At 39.0% G+C, this 15090-nt stretch overlaps 1 pseudogene; it reads right to left on the reverse strand.

The window, feature by feature from the left end:
• Nucleotides 1-3139: 3139 nt before the first annotated feature.
• LOC123394039 lies at nucleotides 3140-4682 on the reverse strand (annotated as a pseudogene).
• Nucleotides 4683-15090: the final 10408 nt, after the last annotated feature.

Genomic DNA, 15090 nt, shown 5'->3' on the forward strand with positions numbered 1-15090 from the left:
ACAGCAAACAAAATATAGTCCCTATGGCTTCAAAACCTTGCACAGTCTCTGAAATGCCAGAAGCACTATTTATTTCTTCCCTTTTTGCCTTATTGCACACTGTCCCCAGATGATGTTGTGTGTGGTATAAATTAGACAGACAGTTTATTGAATCTGCTTTTAGTCCATCTTCTATAACACACAAGGCATCACTTTCAAGGTGTCACTTCAGAGAAATAAAGGCAGACTAGAGCAATATTTTAAGTCTGACTGGGTAAAATACGTTTTGGAAAACTGCAAGTGCAATATTATTGGAATAGCTCAGCAAGATACATAGCACATTGGATGCAATTTTAACTGTGATTATTGAGTCAGTTTCTTGTATTTGCATAAAATCAGGTGGAATAGATACATATCACTCATGAGAAAATTGGAGGTTCAGCATAAATGTATTCCATAAATGTATTACTTTTTCCCTCACTAACATCACTATTTCCAAATCATGACATATGTGGATCTCTGAATTTTTGCTGCCTCATGGAGTCAGAAGAAATGCAAAAAATGGTGAGTTGGAATAACTTGCTTAACCTGTATACTTGATGATTATTATGAGACAGGCTACATATACTTTACATTTATAAGTAGGTAGTTTTTAAATTACCCTTAGGAGAATGGAACTGAAAAACTCACAAATCCAGTCATAGCAGGTAATATTTCCCTAAAGGCAAATATTGTAGGAAGAATAAAAAAGTTATTGTTTAAATTTTTTAAATTAAATTTATTTATTTTCAGCATAACAGTATTCATTGTTTTTTCTCCACACCCAGTGCTTCATGCAATCCGTGCCCTCTATAATACCCACCACCTGGTACGCCAACCTCTCACCTCCTTCACCACTTCAAACCCCTCAGATTGTTTTTCAAAGTCCATAGTCTCTCATGATTCACCTCCCCTTCCAATTTCCTCCAACTCCCTTCTCCTTTCTAACTCCCCATGTCCTCCATGCTATTTGTTATGCTCCACAAATAAGTGAAACCATATGATAATTGACTCTCTCTGCTTGACTTATTTCACTCAGCATAAGCTCTTCCAGTCCCATCCATGTTGCTACAAAAGTTGGGTATTCATCCTTTCTGATGAAAGCATAATACTCCATAGTGTATATGGACCACATTTTTCTTATCCATTTGTCCGTTGAAGGGCATCTTGGTTCTTTCCATAGTTTGGCGACCGTGGCCATTGCTACTATAAACATTGGGGTACAGATGGCCCTTCTTTTCACTACATCTGTATCTTTGGGGTAAATACCCAGGAGTGCAATTGCAAGGTCATATTTTTAATTTCTTGAGGAATCTCCACACTGTTCTCCAAAGAGGCTGCACCAACCTGCATTCCCACCAACAGTGTAAGAGGGTTCCCCTTTCTCCACATCCCCTCCAACACATGTTGTTTCCTGTCTTCTTAATTTTGGCCATTCTAACTGCTGTAAGGTGATATCTCAATGTGGTTTTTGAATCTCCCTGACGGCTAGTGATGATGAACATTTTTTCATGTGTCTGATATCCATTTGTATGTCTTCATTGGAGAAGTGTCTGTTCATATCTTCTGCCCATTTTTTTATATGATTGTCTGTTTTGTGTGTGTCGAGTATGAGGAGTTCATTATAGATCCTGGTTATCAACCTTTGTCTGTACTGACATTTGCAAATATCTTCTCCCATTCCGTGGGTTGCCTCTTTGTTTTTTTGACTGTTTCCTTTGCTGTGCAGAAGCTTTTGATTTTGATGAAGTCCCAAAAGTTTATTTTCACTTTTGTTTCCTTTGCCTTTGGAGACATATCTTGAAAGAAGTTGCTGTGGCTGATATCGAAGAGATTACTGCCTATGTTCTCCTCTAGGAGTCTGATGGATTCCTGTCTTACATTGAGGTCTTTTATCCATTTTGAGTTTATCTTTGTGTACGGTGTAAGAGAATGGTCAAGTTTCATTCTTCTACATATAGCTGTCCAGTTTTCCCAGCACCATTTATTGAAGAGACTGTCTTTTTTCCACTGTATATTTTTTCCTGTTTTGTCAAAGATTATTTGACCATAGAGTTGAGGGTCCATATCTGGGCTCTCTACTCTGTTCCACTGGTCTATGTGTCTGTTTTTATGCCAGTACCATGCTGTCTTGGTGAACACAGCTTTGTAATAAAGCTTGAAATCAGGTAATGTGATGCCTCCAGTTTTATTTTTGTTTTTCAACATTTCCTTAGCGATTTGGAGTCTCTTCTGATTCCATACAAATTTCTGGATTATTTGCTCCAGCTCTTTGAAGAATACTGGTGGAATTCTGATTGGAATGTCATTAAAAGTATAGATTGCTCTAGGCAGTATAGACATTTTAACAATGTTTATTCTTTTGATCCAAGAGCATGGAATGGTCTTCCATCTTTTTGTGTCTTCAATTTCCTTCATGAGTATTCTGTAGTTCCTCAAGTACAGATCCTTTACCTCTTTGGTTAGGTTTATTCCCAGGTATTTTATGGTTCTTGGTGCTATAGTAAATGGAATCAATTCTCTAATTTCTTTTTCTGTATTTTCATTGTTAGTGTATAAGAAAGCCACTGATTTCTGCACATTGACTTTGTATCCTGCCACGTTACTGAATTGCTGTATGAGTTCTAGTAGTTTGGTGGTGGAGTCTTTTGGGTTTTCCATATAAAGAATCATGTCATCTGCGAAGAGAGAGAGTTTGACTTCTTCATTGCCTATTTGGATATCTTTTATTTCTCTTTGTTGTCTGATTGCTATTGCTAGGACTTCTAATACTATGTTGAACAAGAGTGGTGAAAGTGGGCATCCTTGTCTTGTTCCTGATCTCAACGGGAAGGCTGCAAGCTTTTTCCCATTGAGGATGATATTTGCTGTGGGTCTTTCATAGATAGATTTGATGAAGTTCAGGATGTTCCCTCTATCCCTATACTTTTTCTTTTTTTCTCATTAAACTTTTGTTTTAATGGGTCTCAAAATTCTATGACAGATTTTTGGTCAAGTTCTTTCCATTAAAAAGTACTGATTTTAAAAACTAATAACTTAAAACTGCCACACACACATACACACAAAAACAAATGGTCCACAAAACATTCTCCTTTCCTTCTGAAGGTTTTACGATGCATTGTTATCATTAACCAGTCTTTTACTATTAAACTTAAATGGCCAATTGACACAAACAGTTCTGAGACCATTCTTCCACCACTGATTAAGACTGGGGTGGCAGGTATTGGGGATAATATTCATTTAGCCTTCTGAGCTTTCTGGACATGGTGACCTTGCCAGCTCCAGCTGACTTCTTTTCCACTGCTTTGATGACACCCACAGCAACCATCTATCTCATGTCACGAACAGCGAAACGGCCCAGAGGAGGATAGTCAGAGAAGCTCTCAACACACATAGGCTTTCCAGGAACCATATCAACAATGGCAGCGTCACCAGATTTCAAGAACTTGGGACCATCTTCCAGCTTTTTTCTAGAGCAACGATCTACTCCTTCAGCTCAGCAAACTTGCAAGCAATGTGAGCTGTGTGACAATCCAGCACAGGTGCATATCCAGCACTAATTTAGCCTGGATGGTTCAGGATAATCACCTGAGCTGTGAAGCCAGCTGCTTCCTTTGGTGGGTCATTTTTTCTGTCACCAGCCACATTGCCACGACGAACATCTTTGACAGATACCTTCTTGACATTGAAGCCCACATTGTCCCCAGGAAGAGCCTCACTCAAAGCTTCATGGTGCACTTCAACAGACTTGACTTCAGTTGTAACATTGACTGGAGCAAAGGTGACCACCATGCCAGGCTTAAGAACACCAGTCTCCACTTGGCCCACAGGGACAGTACCAATACCACCAATTTTGTAGACGTCCTGGAGAGGCAGACGCAAGGGCTTGTCAGTTGGACGAGTTGGTGGCAGAATGTAATCCAGAGCTTCAAGCAGTGTGGTTCCACTGGCATTCCCATCTTTATGGGTGACTTTCCATCCCTTGAACAAAGGCATATTAGCACTTGGCTCCAGAATGTTGTCACCATTCCAACCAGAAATTGGCACAAATGCTACTGTGTCAGGGTTGTAGCCAATTTTCTTAATGTAGGTGCTGACTTCCTTAACGATTTCCTCGTATCTCTTCAGGCTATAGGGTGGCTCAGTGGAATCCATTTTGTTAACACCAACAATTAGTTGTTTTACACCCAGTGTGTAAGCCAGAAGGGCATGTTCACAGGTCTGCCAGTTCTTGGAGATACCTGCTTCAAATTCACCAACACTAGCAGCAACAATCAGGACAGCACAGTCAGCCTGGGATGTGCCTGTAATCATGTTTTTGATAAAGTCTCTGTGTCCTGGAGTATCAATGATGGTCACGTAATACTTGCTGGTCTTGAATTTCCACAGGGAGATATCAATGGTGATACCACGTTCATGTTCAGCTTTCAGTTTATCCAAGACCCAGGCATACTTGAAGGAGCCTTTTCCCATCTCAGCAGCCTCCTTCTCGAATTTTTCAATAGTTCTTTTGTTGATCCCACCACATTTGTAGATCAGATGACCAGTAGTGGTAGACTTGCCCGAATCTACGTGTCCGATGACAACAATGTTGATATGAATCTTTTCCTTCCCCATTCTGGTTTAGGATGAGCGGTGGTTTTCACAACACCTGTGTTCTGGCGGCAAACCTGTTGCGAAAAAGCTATCCCTATACTTTGAAGTGTTTTAATCAGGAACAGATGTTGGATTTTGTCAAATGTTTTTTTCTGCATTAATTGAGAGGACCATGTGGTTCTTCTCTCTTCTCATATTAATTTGTTCTATCACATTGATTGATTTGCGAATGTTGAACCATCCTTGTAGCTTAGGGATAAATCCCACCTGATCATGGTGGATAATCTTTTTAATGTGCTGTTGGATCCTGTTGGCTAGGATCTTGTTGAGAATCTTAGCATCCATATTCATCAGTGATATTGGTCTGAAATTCTCCTTTTTGGTAGGGTCTTTGCCTGGTTTGGGGATCAGGGTAATGCTGGCTTCATAGAAAGAGTCTGGAAGACTTCCTTCTCCTTCAATTTTTTGAAACAGCTTCAGGAGAATAGGTGTTATTTCTTCTTTGAAAGTTTGGTAGAATTCCCCAGGGAATCTGTCAGGTCCTGGGCTCTTGTTTTTTGGGAGGTTTTTGATCACTGCTTCAATCTCGTTACTAGATATCCGTCTATTCAGGTTGTCGATTTCTTCCTGGTTCAATTTTGGGGAGTTTATAGTTTTTTTCCAGGAATGCATCCATTTCATCTAGGTTGCTAAGCTTATTGGCATATAACTGTTGATAATAACTTCTGATGATTGTTTCTACTTCCTTGGTGTTAGTTGTGATCTCTCCCTTTTCATTCATAATTTTATGAATTTGGGCTTTCTCTCTTTTCTTTTGGATTAGTGTGGCCAATAGTTTATCGATCTTATTGATTTTTTCAAAAAAACAGCTTCTAGTTTCATTGATACGTTCTACTGTATCTCTGGTTTCTACCTCATTGATCTCAGCTCTAATCTTGATGATTTCCCTTCTTATGTGTGGAGTTGGTTTGATTTGTTTTCGATTCTCCAGTTCTTTAAGGTGTAGAGACAGCTGGTGTATTCTGGATTTTTTAATTTTTTTGAGGGAGGCTGGGATGGCTATGTATTTCCTGCCTTTGCTGTATCCCATAGGTTTTGGACCAAAGTGTCTTCATTCTCATTGCTTTCCATGAATTGTTTCAGTTCTTCTTTGATCTCCTGGTTGATCCAAGCATTCTTAAGCAAGGTGGCCTTTAGCTTCCAGGTGTTTGAGTTCCTTCTGAACTTTTCCTTGTGATTGAGCTCCAGTTTCAAAGCATTGTGATCTGAGAATATGCAGGGAATAATCTCAGTCTTCTGGTATCGGTTGAGTCCTGATTTGTGACCCAGCATGTCTTCTATTCTGGAGAAGGTTCCGTGTGCACTTGAGAAGAATGAGTATTCTGTTGTTTTAGGGTGGAATGTTCTGTATGAGGTCCATCTGGTCCAATGTGTCATTCAATGCTCCTGTTTCTTTATTGATTTTCTGCTTCGATGGTCTGTCTATTTCTGAGAGAGGCGTGTTAAGATCTCCTACGATTAGTGTATTCATATCAATATGACTCTTCATCTTGATTAACAGTTTTCTTAAGTAATTGGCTGCTCCCATATTGGGAGCATAGATATTTACAATAGTTAGATCATCTTGGTGGATAGTCCTTTTAAGGATTATGTAGTGTCCTTCTGTGTCTCTGACTATAGTCTTTAGTTTAAAGTCTAATTTATCTGATATGAGAATCGCTACCCCAGCCTTCTTTTGAGGCCCATTGGCATGAAAGATGCTTCTCCATCCCTTCACTTTCAGTCTGGGTGTATCTTTTGGTTCAAAATGGGTATCTTGTAGACAACATATGGATGGGTCCTGTTGTTTTATCCAATGTGCAACCCCGTGCTGTTTTAGGGGCGCATTTAGGCCATTCACATTGAGAGTGATTATTGATAGATACGTTTTTATTGACATCGAGTTACCTTTGAAGTCTTTCTTACTGTAGATTGTCTCTATATTTCTGTTCAATGCTATTCTTAGGATTTTTCCTCTTTTATAGAATCCCCCTTAATATTTCCTGCAGTGTTGGCTTGGTGGTTGCATAGTTTTTTAAGCCTTGCTGGTCTTGGAAACTCTATATCTCTCCATCCATTTTGAATGTCAGTCTTGCTGGATAGAGTATTCTTGGCTGCATGTTCTTCTCATTAAGTGCCCTGAATATATCTTGCCAGCCTTTTCTGGCTTGCCAGGTCTCTGTGGACAGGTCTGATGTTATTCTGATGGGCTTTCCTCTGTAAGTAAGGAGCCTCTTTACCCTAGCAGCTATCAAGAGATTATACCTACAATTATAATTCCTCAATTTGACTATCAGGTGTAGTGATTTTTTTTTTTTTTTTGGAATGTATAATCTTGGGTGGAGACCGTTCAGCCTCTAGTACATAAACGCTGGTTCCATTCACGAGATCAGGAAAATTTTCATGAAGGACTTGTTCCACTATATCTTCTAGACTTCTTTCTTTCTCCTCCCCTTCAAAGATTCCAATAATTCTGACGTTGGAATGTTTCATGGCATCATTTATTTCCCTGATTCTGTTTTCGTGGTTTCTAAGTTGTTTGTTTCAGGCTTCCTCCTGATCCTTTTTCCCTATCTGTTTGTCCTCCAGATCACTAATTCTATCTTCTGTCTAAGTTACCCTATCTTTGAGAGAGTTTAGATTAGATTGGAACTCATTGAGAGCATTGTGAACCTCCTCCCTGGTAGCTTTAAGCTCTGCCCTAACATTGTGAACATCCTGTCTGGTCGCTTTCAGCTCGGCCCTCATCAATTCTGTTTGGTCATCCATGGCTTTCTCCAACCTCGCTATTGCCTGGGTAATTGTTAGCCTGAATTCTCTTTCCGACATATTGTCTATGTTGATATCTGTTAGCTCTGTTGCAGAAGGCCCATCCTCTGTATTTTTCTTCTGTTGGGCATTCCTTCTCCTAGTCATTTTGGTGGGAGATGACTGAACAGATATAGCTGGATGTATTAACCGTGGTGCAGTCAAGATACCACCCTAGAACACTTCTGAGCAATCAGGATTCCCCACCCAAATGAGAGACAAAAGCAAAGAAAAAGAAAAAGAAAAGAAAAAAGAGATAGAGAGACAGGAAAGAAAGGGAAGATGAAAGAGAAGGTTCAGCCCAAATAGGTCCCAAGGTAAGATTTATGAAGTAGACAAACAAAAACAGACAAACAAAAAGACTGATAAAAGTATATGACAAGAGAAAAAAATATATATATGCAAATAAAGGAAGAACCTCATCAAAAAGAACCCCAAGTGTAAGATTTATATACTATCAGGACAAACACAAAAATGCAGAAACACTTGGAGAAAAAGATAGGAGAGTGGTTATAAATTCTCAGTGTGTGCGAGGAAGGTTGTTTTGATTCTTTCTGGATGTATCTTGATATCTTTGTTAAAGGACTCAACTTTTCTAAGATAAAGGGGGATTAAAAATTAGTTTACCTATAGGGGTAGTATTGATTGGGGGAAGAGAATTACTTTGAAGTTTAACTCTATATGAATATTAGAAGATAAAAATAAAAAGGAATAAACTAGACTAAACTAAACTAAAATTTAAAAAAAAAGAAGGAATTCAAAAAATAGAAATGCAAAAGAAAAACATAGGTGTATATATCAAAAAGTTCAGGTTAGAAGGTTATTACCGAATTTGATGTACTGGACAGCTCGCTGTGATGGTTATTAGGTTAAAAAAAATTACATATATATATATAATGAACCAGAATAGTGGGAATGAATGAAAAATAAAAGTTTTCCTATGAAGTAGTGGTTGTTCTCTTGTAGTCTTTTTTTTTTCTCTCTCTTTTTTTTTTCTTTCTTGGTTTGTTTTCTGGGGGAGGGGCCTGCCACGTGGGTTTTTCAGTCAATGACGTTCCCTGACTTAAGTCCTCCCGCCCCCATCAAGGGGGTGGGCTCTGAGGAAACTGTTTTTTTTTTTTTTTTTTTTTTTTTTTTTTTCAGGCTTTTGTTCTCTGGTGGTTTTTAATGTTTGTTCACTTTTTTTTTTTTTTCTCACATTAACGGCTTTTGATGGTTTTTGTAGTTTTAGAAGAAAACAAACCGCACCCTGATCTCCCTCTCAGAGAGAAGCCTCAGTCTGGCTGCAGAGCCTAAATAAGTTCCCCTTGGCCACTGACAGAGCAGGTTCCAAGTCGCGGTCCCTGGGGATGCAGGATCTTTTGCTTGTACCCAAAGCCAAGGCAGTAGCAGCGGTCTGGGTGGCTCCAGACCACCAGAGGGGTTCCAAGCAGCGATTGCACACTGAGATTTTCCCGGTGGCCTAGGCTGGGAATGCCTGGTTTTTCTGGGTCTAAGTGCGCCCGGCTTGCGTGCACCAATTTCAGGGGAGGCTGAGGTTTGCGCGGGTCTCAGGATCTGAGAATGGGGCCCAGGTCCAAGAGCACCAGGCTGGGCCTTTGCGCACCTCTCTGGAGGGAGAGTTTGGTGCAGGCTCTGAAACAATGGCGCTTATCAAAGGGCACGGGCTGGGCCTTTATACCTCTCTCAGGGGAGTATCTCAGGCTCTATAGCAGGGCTCTTGCATTCTGCCACCTGGTGTGGCTCCCATCCCCTCACAGGAAAAGGATCCCAGGCGTTCTCGGGCACGCTGGTGGCTTAGGGACCAAGAGCTGGTTTCTCCACCACACTCTCTCTGCCTCAGCACCAGGGGAGGCTGTCCTGGGACCGGGGACTTAAGCCCCTGTCCCTAGCCATCCCGATTCCCACAATACACCCCCCCCCCCAGATCCTTTGCTCTTTTGGAATGCTTTTGACCAGTCTCCAAGTTAATGCTGGTCCCCAGACGCAGGGCACTCTCGCTCATATTGGGGTATTACTTTCCAACTGGTTGCCTCTGGTGGCTCCATCCCCCTTTTGTTTATCTTCCGATATCAGTCGCTGCTCCCACTCTCACTCTACTTTACCTGCCCACTGGCGTCTTCTCCCCCTGTAGAGATCCAGACGTGTATAATTCTGATCTCAGGCTGATTTCATGGGTTATTGGAGTTCTTTGGTAGGTAATCAGCTCACTTTGGGGTACAAGTTGAAAAGGGGCCTCCTCCTACTTCCCTGCCATCTTGTCCCCCCTCTGTTTAAATTTTTATAAAAGGTGCTGGGAGTTATATAGCAATGGATCTAGTGTTTAAGCTACTCAGAACAATGAAAGGAGAGAGAAGTTGTTTTCAATAAATTATACTGCATTTTGAAAAGATGCATTTCCTTGTAGCTTAGCTAATATTTCCTTCCAGAGAATTTGAGATAAAGAAAAATAATATGAAATGGAGAGGAGAGAAATCCGTGTGATTGCATTGTAAGATAACCCTTTTTTTCATCAGCCTTTATTAACTAATTAGGCACTTAACCATGGACAAAATTTCTTTTTTGGGAGTTGTGGGACCCAGCACCATATACCAAGCAACTGAGGAGGAGTCTTACACACCTGTGCATCTGGTAATAGGCAGATAGACTTTGGGCGGCCAAAGCTGCCTGATCCCATCTCAGCCATGGTCAGGGAAGACCTGGGAATGCTAACTTGGGCAGAAACTCATAGATAAGAAAGAGTTCATAGAAATCTAACCTTCTGAAGGAGAGATTAAAGCACAACATTGGAGAAAATAAATAAATACACACTTGTGTGCATGCACCCCCCCCAACACACCTAGGATGCATTAGAGATGGTAAGAGGAATTTTGCCAGTGGACACCATCTACAAGGTGACATTGTATAGAGCAGCATTAGCTGTGGAAACCTTGTTTTTTATTTTTCTTCCTCTCTGAATTACTAAAGGAAAAGGAGATCCAAAGGAAGGGTTGATGGCTGAGTTTGCTCTTAGAAGAGAGTGCCCAAAATCTGGAACTCTGTGTGTGTTTGTGTAGGTGATATGCACCAAACTTAGCAATCTTGCTGCTGTTATATTGTAAACAGACCTATCTCCTCCTTTGTGTAGATAAATATAGGGTAGGGGGATGTGATTCTTTCTCAGAGACAGACAAATGCAGCACAAAATTGGGTTCATTTCCTAGAGCCAACAATTTCTCACACTTGGCCATCAACAAGTAAGCTGGAAAGACTGTTACTATCAGACCCCATTTGGACCTCCTATCTTTATGGGACTTGGATTCTGTCTGACAATCATGATTTCCAGGACTCTTTCATCTTCTGTAGCCCCGGTCAGGCCATGAATGGCATTTGACACCCCACAAACTCTTCCTTCAGGGAAATTGGCAACTCTATTTTGGAGCAATAGAGTGCAAGATCTATTTTAGATCTTGGCAACTTAGTGTGTCCCTGGAATCCCCACCTGTGGTACATTGTATGTCTATAAGGCCCAGATATAGGCCAATTCCAGGGAACCTGGCTGCCAAGGTTCACTCGTACCTACCCTCAGCCTTTAACACCTCCTAACCTAAGTGAGTAACATCTCCTGCCTAACCCCACCATCAGTCTCTCTTTCAACACTCCTGATGTGAATTAAGGAAGGTTGGTGGAGCCAGGTCCCTTTCAGCCCTTTTTTGGGAAGATACACAGGGCCTCTAAATCCTTAATTTCTGATTCTCTCATCCATCAAAACCTGAAGTGAGAATATGATCAGTAAATTTTTGCTTGTGTCTCCATCTATCTCAGGGACTATAATTTCTGGTTGCCTCACTGATCCTTGTCTTTTATATTCCAATGTATGGTATGTTCACTTCTACTGATTTGAGAAAGTTAAAATAGAATTCAATATTTTCCTGTAGGCATTTCTTTTAATTCATTAATCTAATTAGAACACATTTTTCATTAAAAGGTGATATCATTAAAATTTGGTAGTATCTAAAAGTGGAATCCCCATTCTCCTATTTTCTACAATATACCTGGACCAAGAAGGAAAAACATTCTCTCTTCTCAGTCTGTCACTTTTCTGATCATTATTTTCCATTCCCAGTCAACAATTATTCCTTGAGTGTTATTGTGGCCATCATATTCTATTCCATATTAACGAAATAGATACCAAATATAATTCTTAGGTAATTTTGCATGTAGTTTAGTCCTTTTTGAAACCACCATTTCCAAAGTGAATTTCTCTATCAGACTTCAATGCATATTATTATTATTGTTCTTTCTGTTGTTGTTTTTTCCCCTGTGAGACCTCTCTATATTTTTCATAATGAATAACTATTAGGAATACTGATTCTCAAGTTTGAGTACCATTGGTTCCCCATTCAGGCATCTGCAAACTTAATGGATATTCACCATGTCTTCTAATAGGTAAGAAAGCTAGAGGGTCAGGCTTTGAATGGCAGGTGACATTTTTAAGGCTTCCCCCACTGCCAACCAACCACACCACTTTACTGTTCTCTCTTGTTGGTGTGGTACCACTATGGGGCTCTTTTTATCCATCCTGGAGTTCAGAGTTCCAAAGTAGGAGACAAAGACAGAGATCAGGGATACACTGTATTGTCTAAACTCTATTGCTCTCCTCTTTCTGTTCTCTTTGAAAGACTCATTATCACTTTCTTTAAGGACAAATATATATATTGCACTTAACTGACAATTCTCCTTTTGATCTGTGGTTGCACTTCAAAACATGGCAAAGATATTAATTTTTCCATCAAGAGTCCATTTCAAACATCAACAATTAAATAAGTAACCAGGGTTCCCAGATTCTATAGGAAGAGATCTAAGGTCTGTGAGTTCTGGCAACACAACCAAAAGTTACAATTTTTTTTTCCCTCATGCACAGCACTTTGCTTTTCTATAAAAAAAATCACTTTATAAGTTTCTTAGAATTTATCTCATATAACTTGAGGTTACCTTTTTACATTGTTTTCTCTGTACTACTTCAGTTCCTTTTTGCCTTCTTCCAGGTGCCAAGAATATAATAGGGCCCTTAATGTTATTAACTGAATGGATAAAGGAATAAACTGTCCATGCCTTCAATAGGCAAATGCAATCTAGTTGTTCCATCATACAATTAGATTTTATAAATCAAGTCCATTACTTCTGAATGTCTCTTGTTCAAAATGTTCTAATGATATTACTTCAAGTACATTGTCCATCAATTATATTTGAATCTACTCTTGCCAAACTAGATAAAATTTACTACTTTGATGAGAAAATATTAATCCCCATTGTGAAGCATAAACAAGGAGAGGACTGACACTTTATCATCTATTCAAAATTAAAAGTTTAATATCGGTATGCATAATGATTTCAAAATACAAAATACAGTGAAACTGAGTGGTTACATGGAAAATTCAAAAAAGCTCCTAATAAAAATGAAAAATAAATATAGAGTCACTTCCTTTTTTTTTAAGATTTTATTTATTTACTTGACAGACAGCAGAAGTAGGCTGAGAGGCAGGTCGTGGGGGGAAGCAGGTTCCCCACTGAACAGAGAGCCCAATGTGGGGCTCGATCCCAGGACCCTGGGATCATGACCTGAGCTGAAGGCAGAGGCTTAATCCACTGAGCCACCAAGGCACCCCTAGAGTCACTTTCCATCTAAAATCTCTATTACTTAGAGTCCAATGTAACTGCTTTAAGGAACCAGTAGAAGATACATTTTAAGAGACTTATTGCAATAAGATAACTTACGTGATTATGGAGTTATCCAAAATCCATAGGGTGGACCAACAAGAAGATCAGGCTGGATCTCTTGGTAACGGCCTGAAGCTGCTGTATGTTTGCAATACTTTTGCTTATTCAGGAAATTCTCAGCTCTTCCTTTAAAGTTTTTCAACTGACTGAATCAGAGTCATTCATATTATTCAGGTTCATGTTCCTTCCTTAAAATCAACTGACATGTATTTTAATTTCATCTACAAAGTACATTCAGAACGATGCATAGATTAGAGTTTGACTGAATCAGTGGGGACTGCAGCTTAGTCAAGCTGATACATGAAAAGACCATCACATGTATTAAAAAAAAAGTATATTCATTAGAGTTCTAGTCAGCCGTCCTTGATTTAAATATGATATGAACTGGCAATATTTGACCTGTTTTTTTTTTTTTCTTTCACTTATGTGTACCTATTTTGGAGATAGAGTTACATTTACCAATTTAGATTTGCTTAAAAATAACTTTTGATGATTTAAGTAAATATTTCAGATGATATTGTGATAAAAAGGGCTTATTTCTGTTAACCTGCCAAGCAGTGGGGTTTGCATATATAAAAGAATCTTCTCTTGGGAAAGGTAGGAGACAACAACATAGTAAAGTAACTGTAAGATTAAGTAAATATTATAGCCCAAACCATACACCTAATAACATATCAGTGCATTTTTACTTCCTGAACAATGCCATGATATTTTTTTTTTCTTAAAGATTTTATTTATCTGACAGAGAGACAGGCAGAGAGGCAGGGGGAAGCAGGCTCCGCACTGAGCCGAGAGCCCAATGCAGTACTCCATCCCGGAATACTAAGACCATGACTCAAGCCATCGGCAGAGGCCTAACCCACTGAGCCACCCAGGCGCCCCACAATGCCATGATATTTTTAAAAATATTTCTCTCTTGTAACATGCTACTTTACCAAGTCAATACAGATCTTGACATGAATGTGAAAGTCATCTATTTTATACAATTCTATCATTCAGAAAATAAAGAAAATCTTTATTTTTTTCAATAGGCAATTTGAGGCTTTGAGAGAGAATATTGGTATTTCACTGTCAACAATGAATTAAGAATATGATACTTCAGATATATGTTAGTTGCAAAACAAAAAACAAATAACATTTTGAAGATGTTCATAATGTTTGCAGTGTGTATCTCTTATAAGCAATAACATTTTACTTTTAATGCTGTCAAAAGAAAAACATAGCCACATACTTAAATGTCATAAATACCTTCAAAAGTAAAATATTTAGCTCAAAATAGAGCTAAGCATAAAGTAACACATATATATTTGTATTGTATATAAATATATACATAAATATACATATATATGTACATATATAATATGTATATTACATATGTGTATATACATAGAAACATGTTATTAAAGAAGGTTATAATCAATATGAGGATGGAACTTACATTTCTCTCTCTTTTTTTTTTTAAGATTTTATTTATTTATTTGACAGACAGATATCACAAGTAGGCAGAGAGGCATGCAGAGAGAGAGGGGGAAGCAGGCTCTCTGCTGAGCAGAGAGCCTGATGTGGGGCTCGATTCCAGGACTCTGGGATCATGACCTGAGCTGAAGGCAGAGGCTTTAACCCACTGAGCCACCCAGGTACCCCAGGAACTTACATTTCTTGAAAGACATTATTTTTATATTTCAAATTCAAATGTATATTGGAATTTCATAGAATTAGAGAAAAAAGTCAGCCAATTAGTTAATCAATCAATAAAACAGAAGAAAAGAAAAACTGAAATACATTATGCAGACACATAAAGAAAAGGTAAATATCAAGTAGATAATCATAGGAAAATAAATGGAAAGATTTAAGAAAAATGTCAAAGTA

Source organism: Mustela putorius, unplaced genomic scaffold (genome assembly GCF_011764305.1).
Source record: "Mustela putorius furo isolate JIRA1106 unplaced genomic scaffold, ASM1176430v1.1 tig00000056_pilon_pilon_pilon, whole genome shotgun sequence".
Classification (NCBI taxonomy): Eukaryota; Metazoa; Chordata; class Mammalia; order Carnivora; family Mustelidae; genus Mustela; species Mustela putorius.